The 15,919-nt window shown below is 40.3% G+C and overlaps 1 protein-coding gene across 4 annotated transcripts in view; it reads right to left on the minus strand.

Annotated features, from left to right (window-relative positions):
• CALD1 (caldesmon 1) overlaps positions 1–15,919 on the minus strand; it is a 162,172-nt gene that overhangs the window by 83,777 nt on the left and 62,476 nt on the right. For all 4 annotated transcript variants that reach the window (XM_058022072.1, XM_058022074.1, XM_058022076.1 and 1 more), the window contains exon 3: positions 15,121–15,214. The gene's annotated coding sequence lies outside the window, so the exon portion shown is untranslated. The remainder of the gene's footprint in view (positions 1–15,120; positions 15,215–15,919) is intronic.

The raw sequence follows: 15,919 nt of genomic DNA on the forward strand, positions 1-15,919 counted from the left end.
CCTCAGGTGTGTCCCCTCCCTTTCTGAGCCCAAAAAGCCTCTCAGGATGGTGAATAAAGGTGGGCTACCAGCACAGGCCCATCCTGCACAATCCCAGTTCTGCAGGAGCTGGTAGAAATTTCAGGGCCCTTCCAAGTCCAGCTACACAAAGGTTTCCCATTGTCATGGTTTGCATGCAAAGCTTTGCATCACTTCCCTCAATGTCTCTCATGCCAAACCATGACACCCGTGTGCTTGCAATTAAACATACGATTGTCTTCTGACCTAAGTTGTTGCTGTCATTACCCTCTTTATTTTTCTTAATACTACCACCAAAACCATCAAATTTTGACTTAAACCAAGACTTCATGCAGCTTTGTGACTTGCACTCCATTAATCCAAGTGTCCCATTTTCCCATTTGTGTCCACTTCAGGCAGCTCAAAGCCCCGGTGTCAAAGCATGGACCTTCCAAAAGTCAGCAAAAGACTGGTCAGTGAGAAGCACAAAGGATATTTCACATTAGCTGGCTTAATGCCATGACATGCACTGTATCCCTAAGACTACCATTGCCCTTTCTACCTCCTCCACCTCAGAAGTGAAAACATAACCTCTCCATTGCCCCTTTTGAAGCTGAAAGCAACTCAGCAAGCAACACTCATTGTCTAAATGTGACTTGTTTAATCTGGCACCCGTGAAATGCAGGTATGACAGGCATTCTACTGCAATATCTGGGAGAATTAGAGTTCCTTAATCTATCTTCAGTCAAAACAAATAAATGTGTTTTTTATTAAAATCTGTCAGAAAACATTTGGAAATTATTTTCATTGCTCCCCTATTAATTCTGCTTTAGAAGCATTCAGTGCCACTCAGGTCTTTCAGAAACAGGCATGACTTCATTGAAATCAAAGGCACAGTTCAAAGGATTGATTTCTCCTTTGTCACACCTCATGCATGCTCCTTCTTTAATCCAAGATGTTACATATCACTGGAATTATATATTACCAACAGTAAGGCTCCATAAATTCATTTTCAATGTTCCTTTCATGCAAAACCACATCTGCAATTGTTTCTGTAAATTTGGCCAAGCATTCACATTGACTGCAGAAAACAAACTCTTGTACATATACATATATACACACATACCCACAAACCAGTATCAAGCAGCTTTATTCCTTCCCAAACAGAATAGCTCATTTGGGATTTGAGGCAAAATAAATATACTAGGTCACATGAACACACTTTTATTCCTATTTAGCTGTTCTTTGCTTCATCTGACCATGCTACTTAGGACTTCCAAGGGCAATTCATCAATGGCAAGCCAACCTTAGCATAAGAAAATCCAACTTTGGTATTTTCACAAGGTCCCTGTTTTAGTTCTTTGAACATTTCACTTAGAGCTACATGAGTATTTCCAAACTGACCTTATGAGAAGAAGGCAGTCAATTAAAAAGAATTTCAACAAGGAAATCAAACCCCCCATCTGTTAAAATCTCTGCTTTTGGTATGAAGTGCATTTTCTATCTCATCTTCCATGGAAGTGAAAGAAGCTCATGCACATTGGTGGGTGAGGCATTTGCAAACCTGATGAATATATTAGCGAACACCTCTGTGGCACCCTGAGCAAAAATCTGCAGTAATTACATAGAATAGAGATTTGCATCCTGAGCAAAAATCTGCAGTGATTACACAGAAAAGAGATTCCCATCTGGTGCTTTGCAAGCTACTGGTGGCCCAAAGGACCAGGTCATGGTCCAGACCCTCAAATGCAGTAGGTGCTGAACAGGTTCTACCAACCCTGCCTCCAGCACAGTCTAACAAAGTGTACATCACAAATGTTCTTGAAGGTGCCAGGCCCTGTGACAGCTCCCACTGCTACAGAACCCCATGAAAATGTTGACAGGGAACTTTTTATAGAATTTTGTTCCTGCCAGAGTTCACTCCTTGGGTTGATGCCTTTTCAAGACTACCTAAAAACAGAGGCCAGACAAAATTGAGCTAATAAAAAGCAGTTCTATGTATTGAGGGGCCTTCAGGCCCTTAGGGCAGACAAAGCCCACCCAGGGGCTACACCCAAAAATGGAAAACGGGTCACAGCTTTCATACTTTTATAAATTTGGTCCATTTGCATCTTGAGGGTGAATCTTCCAATTACAGCTTCAGTGAAGTAATGAAGCTGTTTCCCCCAAGTTTGCTCCCTGCTCCCAACTCACTTTGGTTTACATTTCTTGGGGCCTGACACAGTGAGGTGTCCTTGATTCCCAGGCCTGGAGACAGAATTGTTTTGTATGACCAAAATGGGAAGACAGGAGCCAACACTTTGTATGGAGTTTAGAGTTAAGAATTGCAGGATTACAGATATATGAAAACTACAAAAGCTAAAACCCTAAGGCATCAGGGTCTGCCGCTCAAAGATCCATGGCTGGTCCATTTCTTGTATCCATGATCAATTCAGCCCTGGAGCAGGAGCTGCACTGCCCCAGAGGTGTCAGCAAACACTGGTGCTGCTGCAGCAGCAGGAGCTCTCATCTCAGAGCCAGCCAGTTGCAGTGGAAAGTCCCCATTTATCTTTACTCCCTCAGGCAGGCTGATTGCCATTTCCACTCCTCCTCCTTCCTTCCTCTCCTTTCCTCCACTGCACATTGACTCAAGAGCCAGGCAGAGTTTACTCTTGACATTTGGATTTGCATGTACTGGTCCCACCCGTGATCTCTGTGACATTTGTCCATCATTTCCCATTAGCAGAAGAAGGAAGAAACAGGACATAGCTGGAAGCTGCTGGCACAGCCCCTGGTTCTCATGGCAGGAGAATCAACCCTTGACTCTCCCCTCCAAGTGTCCTCTGAATTATTTCAAGTATGTTGTCCCCAAAGATCAGAAGGCACTGAAATATTATTCATATACAAGCTAGAGCTGAAATCTTGGTCCTGTTGGAATACTTGGCACATTTCCCAGAGACTTCAATCAGGGCTGGATTCCACCCTCACAGGCCAGAATCATCTAATATGCACAATGGAAGCTCCACGGGCATAATCTGCATGCCAGAAATAGGTGTAATCTCAGATTTTGCCAATATAGGCTGCCTCATCCTCTTGTACCTTTATGCACACATATTGCTTTCACTCTTTCAATTCTTAGTTGTGGGAAATAAGTTATTTTCACATGTACCATTACCACTGAGGAAACACAGCCTTTGCTGTAGATACAATGTGCAGAGAAAGCTTCATTGCCCTTTACCAATGTTTAACCATAAGTGAGAATAACCCAGGCAATGTCAATGAGGCAAAACACAAAGAAACAGAAAGGATTTTGTAGTCCACAAAACCGTTTGTAAAAGTGCTTCATCCCCAAATGAGCTCTGACTTGTGTTCACTTTTTCCTGCAATCAAACACTTGGAAGCAAGCTCATGGGATATCATTCACTAGTCACCCTTGCCTTTTATCTGCTTCTACCAGCAAAGATCTTCATTTTGCTAATTAATCACAAGATTTGTGCACTTCTTGCCCTGTTAAATGACAATGCAAATTTCCCACTAATTTCTATTAGGAAAAAAAAAAAAGAGAATAGAAAAGAGAATCACACAGGCAGAAGCAGCTGCACAACTGTGGAGAAGCTTCACCAATACATTTCCTGAATGTATTTGCTTCCAAGCAGGTTTTACAAACGTTTTAGCATTCTATTTACATACTTTCTCTGTATCTCTCAGGTCTTGAATTAAAAGGCTAAGGCAATGCCATTAAAAATAATGAAATGTTTGAGCAAATCTTAAGGTGAGGTTCCAACAGTAATATTCACTCAGCCAGGCTTCAGACTCCACATGTTTTCTGGAACGTGCTTCAAAACAGAAAATCATGATACATTAAGCTACATAGTCAGTCATAAAATAGTAATAGAAAATAATATGAAGGTACAATGCAGCCAGCTTACTGTGGTTTCAGTTTTGTGTTTTCAACCCCTTTTTGTGCTAAAACATGCAGCTCCAGGATCCAGCTCTAGGATCAACTCTAATGAGAGTTGAGGGAGTCTCTGTTGCTTGCTCTATTGAGCCAACAGCAAGCAACAATACTAGGTTTTAGACATCATCCCTGCATTTTTAATGAAAAAAGAAATATGACCAAAAAAACCACAACACAACTAAACTTTTTTTGGTTTGCTGATGCTTAACTAGTTTTGCACTAAGAGACACTGAGTATTTTGTATCCAAACAGTTCCTTGGAAGAAATGAATCATAAATTTTCAAGGTGCTGCCAGTTGCTTTTAACCCTCAACTCATCTTCCCTCCCAATATCTTTACACTTACACCAGAACAACACATGTCACCATGACAGACATATTGCAGCTGAAAGTCCAGTTATTCCATGGCAGAACATCATGGAAACCTCTGGAATTCCACCTGGCATGGATCCAGCTGCAGAAATTTCTGCTGGGCCTTTCCAGCTCACACTTCTGGTCATCTTTAAAAATGAAACCCAGATTGTTTTCTGCCAAGTAGGTCTATTAATTTATCTCTAATGACCAGCAGTTCCATGTCATTTTGGCTGAAAGCTGAAGCAGAAGGTCAGGTCTCGTTTTAAAGAGGTAAATCAGGGCAGCACAAACACAAGGCTTTCAACATGACTGTGCAAACAGGGTATCACAAAATAGATGTATATCCCTCAAAGTCTACATTATAAAACCCCACTATAGGCTGAGTTTAGCTGAAAACAAGGAAACAATGTCACCAAAAACAGTGAGGATTTGGCCTGGCTCAGAGTCAAATAAAGAAGACAGATGAGACCTGGAAGAGTCCTGTGTGCACAAAGTCACACATAGATGCTTGATATTAACGTGACAAAAGAAAGTTACACTTGAGCACTGCATAAAGCAAATAAATTTTCAAATTGTTTCATTTATTTAGGAACAGCACCTCAAATACCTGTGTGGTCCAGAGGCAAAAAAAAAAAAAAAAAAAAATCCATCAAAGAAATAGGTGGGGGGGAAAAGTCATTTCTGTACTAAATTTACCTACTACCATTCCCTAAATCCTCTTCCCTAAGTTTCCAAAACCCCTATGGGCTCTCCTCCAGCCTCTCCTGTTGCCATGTAATCCCACCCAGCTCAGACTGAGACACAGAGCACACATGACTGCTCACAATGTAAGTTCTGGGCACCAAAGGCACATGAAGCCCATTTTTCACAGCCACAAAATAAATGTAGTTGAATGTGTACAGAGAAGAATCAAACCAAAGTCCTAGATGATAACGCTTGCAAACTTGGAGGATTCTTACAATCCATGCTCCAGATTAAAAAATAAACCAAAACACACTAACCTGAAAATAGCATGCACTCTTAAGGAGAACAAAGAAAATAAAATCCATATCTGAAAATCATAAATAAACAGTCAGATTTTTCGATGCTTACCTGAACCTAATAAAACCTTTACTACTTTTAAATAGTGACAAATGTCACTTCAGATCCTGTTAAAGGAGTCCCTTAAATATAAAAGACAGGTTGCTCTCCAGTTAAATCCTTTCTCCCTTGCTTTTCCACTACTGAAAGTAATTGAAAACAGAAGACGTGCATCTTGGTGCAGCCTGACTTTTCAGGAAGTGTAAATGTAATTATTTACATCACACTGCACATCAAGTTTGCTCTCAGTTGCACCCACCTAGCTTCACACAAAACCAATTAAAATCCAAATGCATCAACACTTAGAGCCACATAAAATAAATGAACCTATTAGGTGCTACCATCTGCAAGACACCCCTAATAAAATCCACATAATGATAACACCAGTTTTCTTAGCCAGGGATGCTGCACAAGACACAAATTCATAATGTGCAAACTCATAATGTTACTTCAAAGAAAAAGGTGTCACAAACAACATAAAACCACTGCCCAAAGCAAGACCCTGTAAAGGGAATAAATGTGATTTCAAAGTCTGAAAAATGTGCACATACCTCAAAGAGGGCACACCCAGGGAATAGATCTGAATTTTTACTATCTTTGCTACTGCTTTAAGTCCATACTGTTCTGGTATTTATATTAAAAAGGAGACAGAAATATCTTTGGAGATGACTAAGCAGTTTCTTGATTTCTATTAAGTACCAAAAAGCAGCCTTGCCAATTTATCCATATTTAAGTTTCTACAACTTAATATAAACTCACTTCCAAGAACTACATAGGTCTTCTTAAAGTATGTGCAGCAAGAAGTCAATGCTGTGCCAGCTGGCAGATTAAACAAGTCATTAAATAGGCTCCTACTGAATTTAAAGGATTGTTTTTCATCTTTTCCCTCTCTTCTCCTCCACATCCAGATGTATTATTTAGGGGATATTTTCCAGCACCGGTAGAAAAAGTCAAAGAAATGCCCTTGGCACATAATGAGTTTTCCCTCCAATGTGGTCTCCTGCTGCATTTGGAATTTATTCCATTACTGTATGGCTTGCAATGGTCCCAAAATACCTCTGACTATGCAAAAAGATGGGGAAAATGTGTTTGGGGTAGGCATGGTTCTTCATTTGAAAGCAGGGACGCTCTGGGGTGATGATTTCACTCGGATCATCGCTGTCCCAGTGTACCATCCCATAACTCACATCATACAGCCCCCTGTGCAGAAGAACAGTGCTGCTCCCTACACATCATAGCTCAGAAAGGCAGAGTCCACCAGGATTAAGAATAAAGGCACCAGCCTGTCCTTGGGTTGGCAGAGCAGCTCTTTCTCTGCAGTCCCTGCAGGACTCAGTGATGAGAATTAAAAACCAGCTGTAGTAAAACCCTTCAGAGGACAGAGGTCTTCAGTATTTCATTTTTCCCTCAGAGGTTCAATCTTAAAGTTATCTGATGGGGAAGAGGTTTTACAGAGACCTCTGTGAGGCAGAGAGAAGTTTGATAAGAGGATTCACGTTTACTCCTGAAATAATTTCCTATCAAGGTTGTTAACACAGAAACCAAGAAAGAAAGGATAAATAAGAGAAACCTGCAACTGTCTACTCCAATAAGCACTTTGTCTTTCCTGACCAAGTGTAAACTCCTAAGTTTTGTAAGAATGTATAAAAAGCATGCATGCTATAATAAAAGTGGGTTTGAAGCCTTCTGAAAATGGAGTTTCCTCTGTATTGTGACCGTCTCAACTACAACAATCTGAAGGTCATGATCGAGCAGGATTCAGAGCATCAATGAGCCTAGAACAAACATAGATATTAAACCAGCCCTGGTGTCATCTACAAAGGAAAACAAAAAAAGAGCAAAGCTAAACAGCATTATTTCAGATAAAAATGCCCATATTTAAGTTTTTGAGATAAAACATCCCAAAAGATTCAAGCTGCATCTGCTCCCTGTGGCCATTTCAGGCTGACTGGAACTACAGGCAACTGAAGGAGCAGCAGTGGCTTATGAAATGTCTGATAAATAATTTTACAAAAATTGAAATTTTCAGGCCTCTCAGTATTTCAATTCCAAGGTAGTAAAAAGGAGCTCAGCCCCATAAGCCTGCTACTGAGCAAGAAACGCAAGAAAGACTTAAAACCAAGAAAAGGCACACAAGGAGAGGCTGGGATGGCCAGCACTGGAACTTGCCCATGGCCTGGAGCATCCCCTTTCCCAGGGCAAGCAGCCCCTCCAGGCTGGACCCCTTTTCTCCCAGCCAGACCCACAGAACATCCTGCAATGACTTCAGCATTTGGCTGCAGCAGGGTGTGATTTGCCAGAATTGTTCTGGGGGTCACAAACATCCCCCGCTCCCTTCTTGAGGGGTAGTTTAGCTATTAATTGCAAAAGCTGAAGTGTAAAAACCTGTGTTTTGCATGTATTCTTTGTTTCTAATCCTCAGCATCCGTAAGGGGACTCCCTCACTTGGCTAGCAGTCGGGATTCATTAGAGCTTTTATGATGATTCTTTCTGTTGTGCAGATAGATGATGAATCTCAGATGTTTAAATAGCATATAACAGTGCTCCATTGACCTTGCTGAGTGCAGTTGGAGGGGGAAAAAGGTAATTTTCCTCAAAGAAATGTTAAAAATGTGTCTCCACTACAGCCCAGATGCAGAGGATAAAGAAACTCCAGAGGGATTAAAATATTTTAGATTAATTTGGAAGAAGGCCACATTGTGTAAAGCCTGGTTAGTTTGGGCCTTTCCAATTCCACGCCGTATAAACAAACCCATTTAAACTGCATTTGTTAGAAGGAATGTTTTAGAGAAAAAAAAAATCCCCCAAAGCAGTTGTAACTCAAATGACCTCCAGTTCTGTATTCTCTCCTTACTGCCTAAAGAACAAACATATGTACAATATATTCTAGCCAGAGTTTGTGCAGTTGCTGCATGATTCATACTGCTTGAAAATTAAATCATTTAAGTAAAGGGATTCTGGCTCCCTCAAGCAAAGTTTTAAAACTGAAGCAAGGTTGGTTTTGGAGCCAGCTTCCATGCTTTGAAGAAGAACCATTGCTTATAGATTTTTGCTTTGGGCTGAGTGGAAGAAATTAAAAGATGAAAGTAAATTGAAAGCAAGAGATGGAAAGGGGAAAAGGGGGGGAAAGAAAAGAACCTGTAAGATCAATACAGATATATAAAAATTAACCCAATGTTCAACATATCACTGACTGGCAGGAGCAATTCCTTAAATGTTTACTCACTTTCAAGGTTAAATTTTGCCCATTTTACTCCTACAGAATAGAAGTTTTGCTCCCTCCAAAGGGAAAAATGAGATTCTAAATAACCATTAGAAATAAAGATTTGCTGACCCTCACAAATTAATCAAGTTGAGACACAAATGACCATGAGGGTAGCAGTGCATCAGTCAGAGGGGTAACAAAATGAAACACCCACACTTGAGCCATTTTGCATGATCAGCATCTTCAAAACAGTGGGAACTTAAAGGGATTTTCCTTATCAACCATAAATCTCAGAGTAACCCAACTTCAGAAATAACCTGTCTGCCTTGCGGATAAAGAGGCTTCTCCAGAAGCCCCAGGTCTCCTTGTGCTGTTGAAATGGCACCCAAATACTTCCCTGCAACTCAATCACTGCACAAATTCCTTGTCCCAGAGGATGGGAGGCAGCTGGCAAATCTGAGTACAAACTTCCCTGTCCCAAACACCCAAAAGAGCCAATATTATTTATTATTTCACCACTGAATATCAGCATCTTGGAGAGGAATATGGCAACTTGAAGCTCAGAACAATACAACTCAGTATTTAAGAACTTAAAATGAGGGGGGAAAGTTGTTTTCATTAAAAGGCATGCATTTTCAGATAATAAAAATATTAATTTAAATTCTGGGATTTGGGGGCTAGCATCCCTTCTCATATCATGGCCATAAAACTCATACAACTGGGATGATGGCTTCTGCAGCTATCACACATTTGATAGCACACAGTTTTCTTGCTAAAATGCTGCCTGTTTCATTTCACCATGTCATTTTTCCTCCTAGTTGTTTCTTCCCATTGTTGATTAACACATTTTTCTATCATCTCACACACATTTTCACTTTGGCTGCTTCTTTAGCCAGCCCTGTGCTCCCATACCCAGCCTCCTTGATTGGATGCAAGGGATGCATTAAGCTCTCCTTGGAGATACTCCAGGTTTGCAAGGATATAACCATGAGGAGAAAGCTGGCTAAGGGGACTCTTACATCAACAAAAAAAATCAAGACAGAATGTGGAACTCCTTGTGGTTGGGTTTTGTTCTTCAAATGTCATGTATGGACCTTTGTTTGTTGACATACCCCTCTACACACTCATGAAAACAAGATGTTCTCTTGTCACTTAGACTATCATGGTAAGACATTTTAAATAAATACTTCACATAATTTCAGAAACAGATGTTAGACAGTAAAATTGGATGTTTGCATTAGAAATGGCTGAGTGCTATTTAGCAGTGCTTGGAATTTTCTGTTTTATGCTTCATATTATCAGCAGCAATGCATGAAAACTCAACAGCTATTACACCCTCAACTTTTCTTTTGAAATGTATTTATCTTTAAAATTTACTCCAAGAAGTTTACAAGTAGAAGTGAATATTTTTCAACACACTTAACTCTGCCCTTTCACTCACATGCCTGCTACAGTTCTACATACATGTATTTCTTTTATTTTCTGCATCTTCAGTTGGAAGTGGGTTTGTTTGCTCTACCATCTCTCACAGTGGCTAAGAAAGTGTGAAAGATACTCAGCCTAACTTTTGCTTCTCTGGGCAGTTCTAGCCCCAGTGTTACTCCCTGTAGTACTCCTGGTTAAGCATTTGTGTACTAATAACATAACTCCATTGTTAATATTGCCCTTCCCTGACTGATTCAAATGGAGTATGTCTGGTACCTGTAGTAATAAATTCTGAAAAACTGCTGGCTCAGTCCAGTGGCAGAAGTAAGATTAATTTCATTTCTTCATAAATCCCATTGTTTCAGTTTATTTACATGCTACAGCCAAATTTCTGTTGTCTGAGTGAGCCAGGGTCAGTGTGGTGTTAAGGTCAGAGATATAGCAGGAATATCTCAGTTCGTGCTCATTGTTACTTTTTTAGAGACTATGTAGACTTTTTATGGAATAAAGTGCCCTAAAAATTCTGATAACAAAAAAACATTTGAGAGAACAATTAACATAAATTACTAAATCAATTAAATTTTATGTTGAGTTTTGTAGACTTCGCTCATGTTTTGTCATCCAGGATTTTCTTGGTACGTGTAAGAAAAACAGCACTTAGATTATCCTCACTTCTAGCAGGAGGGGAAAACATGACAGAGATTTGTGTCTCAGTGATAAAACCAGCAAAAATAGAACATTTATGATAACCCAGACTTTGAAAAACATCAGTAAAAAGCCCCCTGAGCTCCATGAACATGTTGCAGGCTGCACATGCCACATAAGTACGGACTACAATTTTTTTGCCTGAGGCTCCCACATTTAACAAAGGGAAACACTGCTTTCAACAAAAGATGCTATTCTAGCTATGTGCCCTTTTACCCTGTCAGAGGAACAGCTGGTATCATAAAGTCACAGCTAATTTGTATCATATCTGCACTAACAGTCAGATTTAGTTTGTATCAAACTTTCAAAGGTGGACTTAATGCCACTTGATGGATGACAGCTTTTCTTGCCTCCCCCCTTCTCAAAACATATTTAAACATTACCTCCCACCTTAAAAAATAGCCCTCCCAATATTCAAAATACAAACAGAGTCTTTAACATGCTCACATAACCAAAATACATATTAAATATAAATTATTAAATCTAGCAAGTTAAAAAATCCTAGAGAAGGGTGAGAATACGATACCAGCAGTTCTGAAGTTCAGTGACAAACAAATAGTGCTTTAAGACAGACTTGTGGGTACCAAGTGTAATGGAAAAGAATTTTATCCTAAAAAGAAGAGCAGAAAAGACCCTGCCTCAGGTAATCTCTTGAAGTTTGGGGTATCTGTTCTCCAGATTCCAGTCTGCCTGCAGAGACTGTAAGGGGTTTTTTCAAGGTCAGCACTCAACAATTTAGGGAAGACCAATTTCACTTATTTTTTTAGGGGACCTGTTTCTCATTTAAGATATTAACTGTCATCTACTTTCATTTTAAGACCCCCTGTAGCAGAATGGCTTAACTGTGTAAAGGGACTCAAGTGCAAGTGAGAGTCAGGCCAAAGACTCAACAGTTCCGAACCCACAGAGCTCACGTGAGAAAAAGTTGCAAAAAAATAAAAAAAAAATTAAAAAACAAAAATTAGTCTCTTGTTGGCAAACAGGCATGGGGAACTTCCAGAGACTGGGAGTTCAACCTCAGTTCATACCAACATCTAACAATGGTGGTATGCTTCTGAGGCTACCCCAGCACAACATAAGCTGGAGACAAGATACTCTTGAAAATTTCAGCCATTTCTCACTTCCACATTATATAGAAATACTGGGCCAAGGCATATTATGATCTGAAAGCCTCACCATACTGTGGGCAAGGACAATTACACAATTACACAGTGTAATGCTGCACAGTGTAATTATAATCAGGGTTCGGAAGAATTGGCCCCATTTATCAGAGGGAGATTGGTGTGCTCTGTGAAGTTACACACCAAGTCAACAATGGCCCTGGGAAGATCAAAGCAGCAGCAACAGAAATGCAGTTTTTAGGTGACAGGAGAGCTCATTGTGATGGAGCTGAGAGAGAGCAGCTCTCAATGAGGACTGAAGAACCCCAGCTCCCAACCTTTCCCTCTGTGCTTGCATTGCCTGACTCAGAAGGGCAATATTGCACAGAGGACAAAGACATAGCTTCTGCTTGTCACTGCTCCCTGATGTGGGCAGAGCCAGAGTGCAGCACATTCCTGCCACCTCCTCTCCAGTGAGCTGGATCTGCTCCCCACCTACTGAGAAGATGCAAATAACCAACTCCACTCCCTTCACCCCAAGCACAGGAGTGATTCTGCCCTTACATATGATCTTTCTTCTTGTTCAGATTTTTTTTTAATATTTTTTTTTCAGATGTTCTTAAACCTCTATCCGACAAGGTTCTGCCATGGTGTGTCAGAAGGTTCTGCCAAGGTTCTGACATGGTCTTCAGCTACCCAGTGCGTACATTTTACAAATCCTAGGTGCTGTAATTTCTAGAAAATAAAAAAAGTTCTTCGTCCAAAACTTGGGATGAGTCACAACAGGTTTGGGTTCACTCTTAAATGAAGAATAACTTCCTATATCTAAATGATGCTCTGACTTTGTTTACAGCCATTCAACCAGCTGTAAAACCTCCTCAGCAAAACAAAACCCACCAGGCTCTCATCTCTCACAAAAGAGCTTTGCCCAAAAAGTGCCCCAGTTGTACTCAGAGGTCACTTGACGTCCCAGAAGTTACAGAAAAACTTGGGCCAGATTGAGTTCTGCCCCTCCTTTTCTGAGTAGCAGAGAGGATGGATGAGAGAAGGAAGACCCTCTGTCCATCTAACTTTACCTCACAAAGTCATAGAAAATATATTCAGAGACTCTACAGAAATGCTTTTCTCCTAAATGATTATTTAAGAGAAAAGCTGACCAAACCCGTTCTTACACAATGTTTCCTAATGGCAAACATCTTTCAACAAAACAAACATTTCCAAGGAAAAAAAACCAATCATCCTTACCCAGTGACTCTGAATCTTAATTGAGGGTAGCACTTATTCTTGAAAGTAATTCATACAAGCATGTCACATTGCCTTCCAAAGTCAGGTTTGACTGTAATCAAAAACTAGCAGAAGATTTAAAAGGACTGTCATGATAATACTAAACTGCTACTGCCTTTTATACTCAGATAAAGAGAGGTGTCTCATTTCTAGTACTGAGATAATGCTGGTTTATTCCTTTCCAAATGAGTGTATTGGTCCATAACATTTGCTTTAATGATTTTTTTTAAAGACAAATAATGGCCTATTCCATGGTATTTTCATTCACATCCCCTAAAACCCATCCCCCTGTTCAGCCAGCTTTGCCATGTGAAAGTGGAGGTTAAGTATGGAAAATATTATCAGATTTTACTTTACTTTCTTGTGACAGAATTCTTTTGTCACCTTGACAAGTGCTGGGCAAACACCAGAGGGACTTCAGCATGAGAGGGGTGACATTTACCCTGCATCCTACACTTGCAGAAGATGACTGAGTCCCTGCAGGATGGAATTTCAGATGCAATTTATGAACCAAAATAAGGAACCAGCCCCAGCTCAGCCTCAGTTTTGAGGGGCTGAAGCATCTTCTTTCAACCCCTGTCTCCAGATACAACTCCAACTGCTGAGGTATCAGAAACACTCTGGAGGGCAGTCACTGCTCCCTTTGAACATCCAATCCTCAGCACAGGGGAAAAGGACTCACATTTATGACCCCACTTGCTTTTGGACAGTACAGCCTCCTTTGCCAGGATTCATATTTTTAAGGAATTTAAATACCTCATAAACACACTACTTGTGGAAGCATGTGGGAACTTTAAGCTAGACATCTCATGGGAAGAAGTGTTCCATGGGAAATTCCACAACATTTTGGCTGGTTCTGAATCGAAAAGAAATCCTAATTTTGAAACATCAGCATTTCCTACAACTGGAAATACCAGATTGCATCTGGCTTCAGTTTTAAACACTCCCCCACTGAAGGCTCGAAAGTAACACAGAACTGCAGAGCAACACCCAGGGCAGAGAACAGCCTGCAACGATTATCAGCCCGTTCAGCACTTGCACAAACCTTCCCAGAAGTGCAGACAAAGTTAAATTTGCTTCCCCAAGGACGATGACAAAACCGGCTGAAATGGGCCCGGGCCCAGCAATGCTGATGGGGAGGGAAGGCAATGCAAGCAGTGTCCTGCCTTCTGCTGTGTGTGCCTCCTCCACACTGCTCTTGCCAAAAAAAGAGGGGCAGAGGAGGCCCAGGCACAGAAATGATCCCCTAACAGTGACCAGCAGCTCCTTATACCCTGAACTGACTTAAAATGATGGTATTTAAGGGGGCTGACTCAATGCTGGGGCAATATTTCTGACCCATCATTCTGCTGTCGCAGGCACTGCCTTGAGCTTTAGAGCCAGTCCACAGTTTGTCTCCAGCCTGGAATTTCCGTATATTGAGGGGCTAAAGTTTACACACATTATAAACACTTCCTTTAAATGGTTTGTGAGCCCTCACTTGTTCTGGCAGCGAAAGAACAATGTTTGTAAAAAAAAAATGTATAAGTTTTCCATGTTGTAAATGGTCAGTAAACACAGTTACTTGGTCTCTCACACACTTCTCAGAGACTGCATGCACCAAAAAGAAGACACAACGGGATAGCAGCACTCCAGCATATGATCATAACACAAATAAATATGATTTAAGACTCCCACTGCAAGAAAAAACTGCTAAAATCCTGTGGAGAAACAGAGCTTTTAAAAGAATGGCCATACACTGACAAAATGATTACTGTAAAACGCAATGATTTTTGTGTTGAAGGTAAAATTCCACATGAAATGCTTTAAATTAATTATCAATTCTGAACAAAGTAATCACTGGTGTCAGTGACACCAGAGGGACAGGAGCCAGGGGTCTGCTGCAGGGTTCTCCACTGATTTTCACAGGAATTTGGATCAGCTTCCAAAGAAATAAGAAAACACACAAGAAAAAAAAAAAAGCCTCAAATAAACCCCCCAGCTTCTGAATACCACAGGAAAGGAAGTCTGAGGTAACTTCTTTGATCATACTCACAGGAAGGCAATCAGAGGAAATATTCTGAGCTTTTCAGTAACAAACCAGCTGCTTGATGAATCAAAACGACGACTCCAGAAAAATGAGGTGAACTCTATACAAAAACAGAAAAAAAAGGAACCTTATTTAGCAAAGGTATAATTACTCTGCATTCTTCATTTTTCTTTGGTAAAGTCTGCTTTAATGACACTCCTAGAAAATTGCGGTTTTCTTAAGTATGGAATAAAAGTTTAAAAGTTTTAAGACATGAATAAAACCCACTGTCAAAACCTCTAGAAATTAGAATTTGACAAAGGAGATTTTGATTTCCCAATACCTCTTAGCCAAATCAGTCACTAAAACATCTTTAAAAAGTGAAGTTTATACAGATTCTTGTTGTTAAAACAAGATGAAACATACTGTCTGACCAGCAGTGAATTTTCACAGACAGGTTTCCAGCCCACCCCCCTAAAGATTTAGGATATTCCATGCAGTATAAAAATGTTACAAAAAGCACTCTGCAAAAGCAAATAAACAGTAAGATGACAGCCTGTAGATGATGCAAAACTATTCAGTTTAATCAAACTTAAAAGTCAGTACTACAAATGGGGGAAAGAGTTCATAGCAATGAATTTCTACAAGCAAACTGAACTCATTTTGCAGAAGGAAAGGTACAGGAGGGAAAAAAAGAAACCCTGAGATATTCTACAAGCAGCATCAACTCTAAATGAGCCAATGACACTCAAAACTTCTTGGAGTGTGAGGAGGAGCTGTCTGAGAATATCAGGTGGCTCCCTAAAAGGGTTATCATGCATTGGAG

Source organism: Melospiza georgiana, chromosome 4 (assembly GCF_028018845.1).
Source record: "Melospiza georgiana isolate bMelGeo1 chromosome 4, bMelGeo1.pri, whole genome shotgun sequence".
Taxonomy (NCBI): Eukaryota; Metazoa; Chordata; class Aves; order Passeriformes; family Passerellidae; genus Melospiza; species Melospiza georgiana.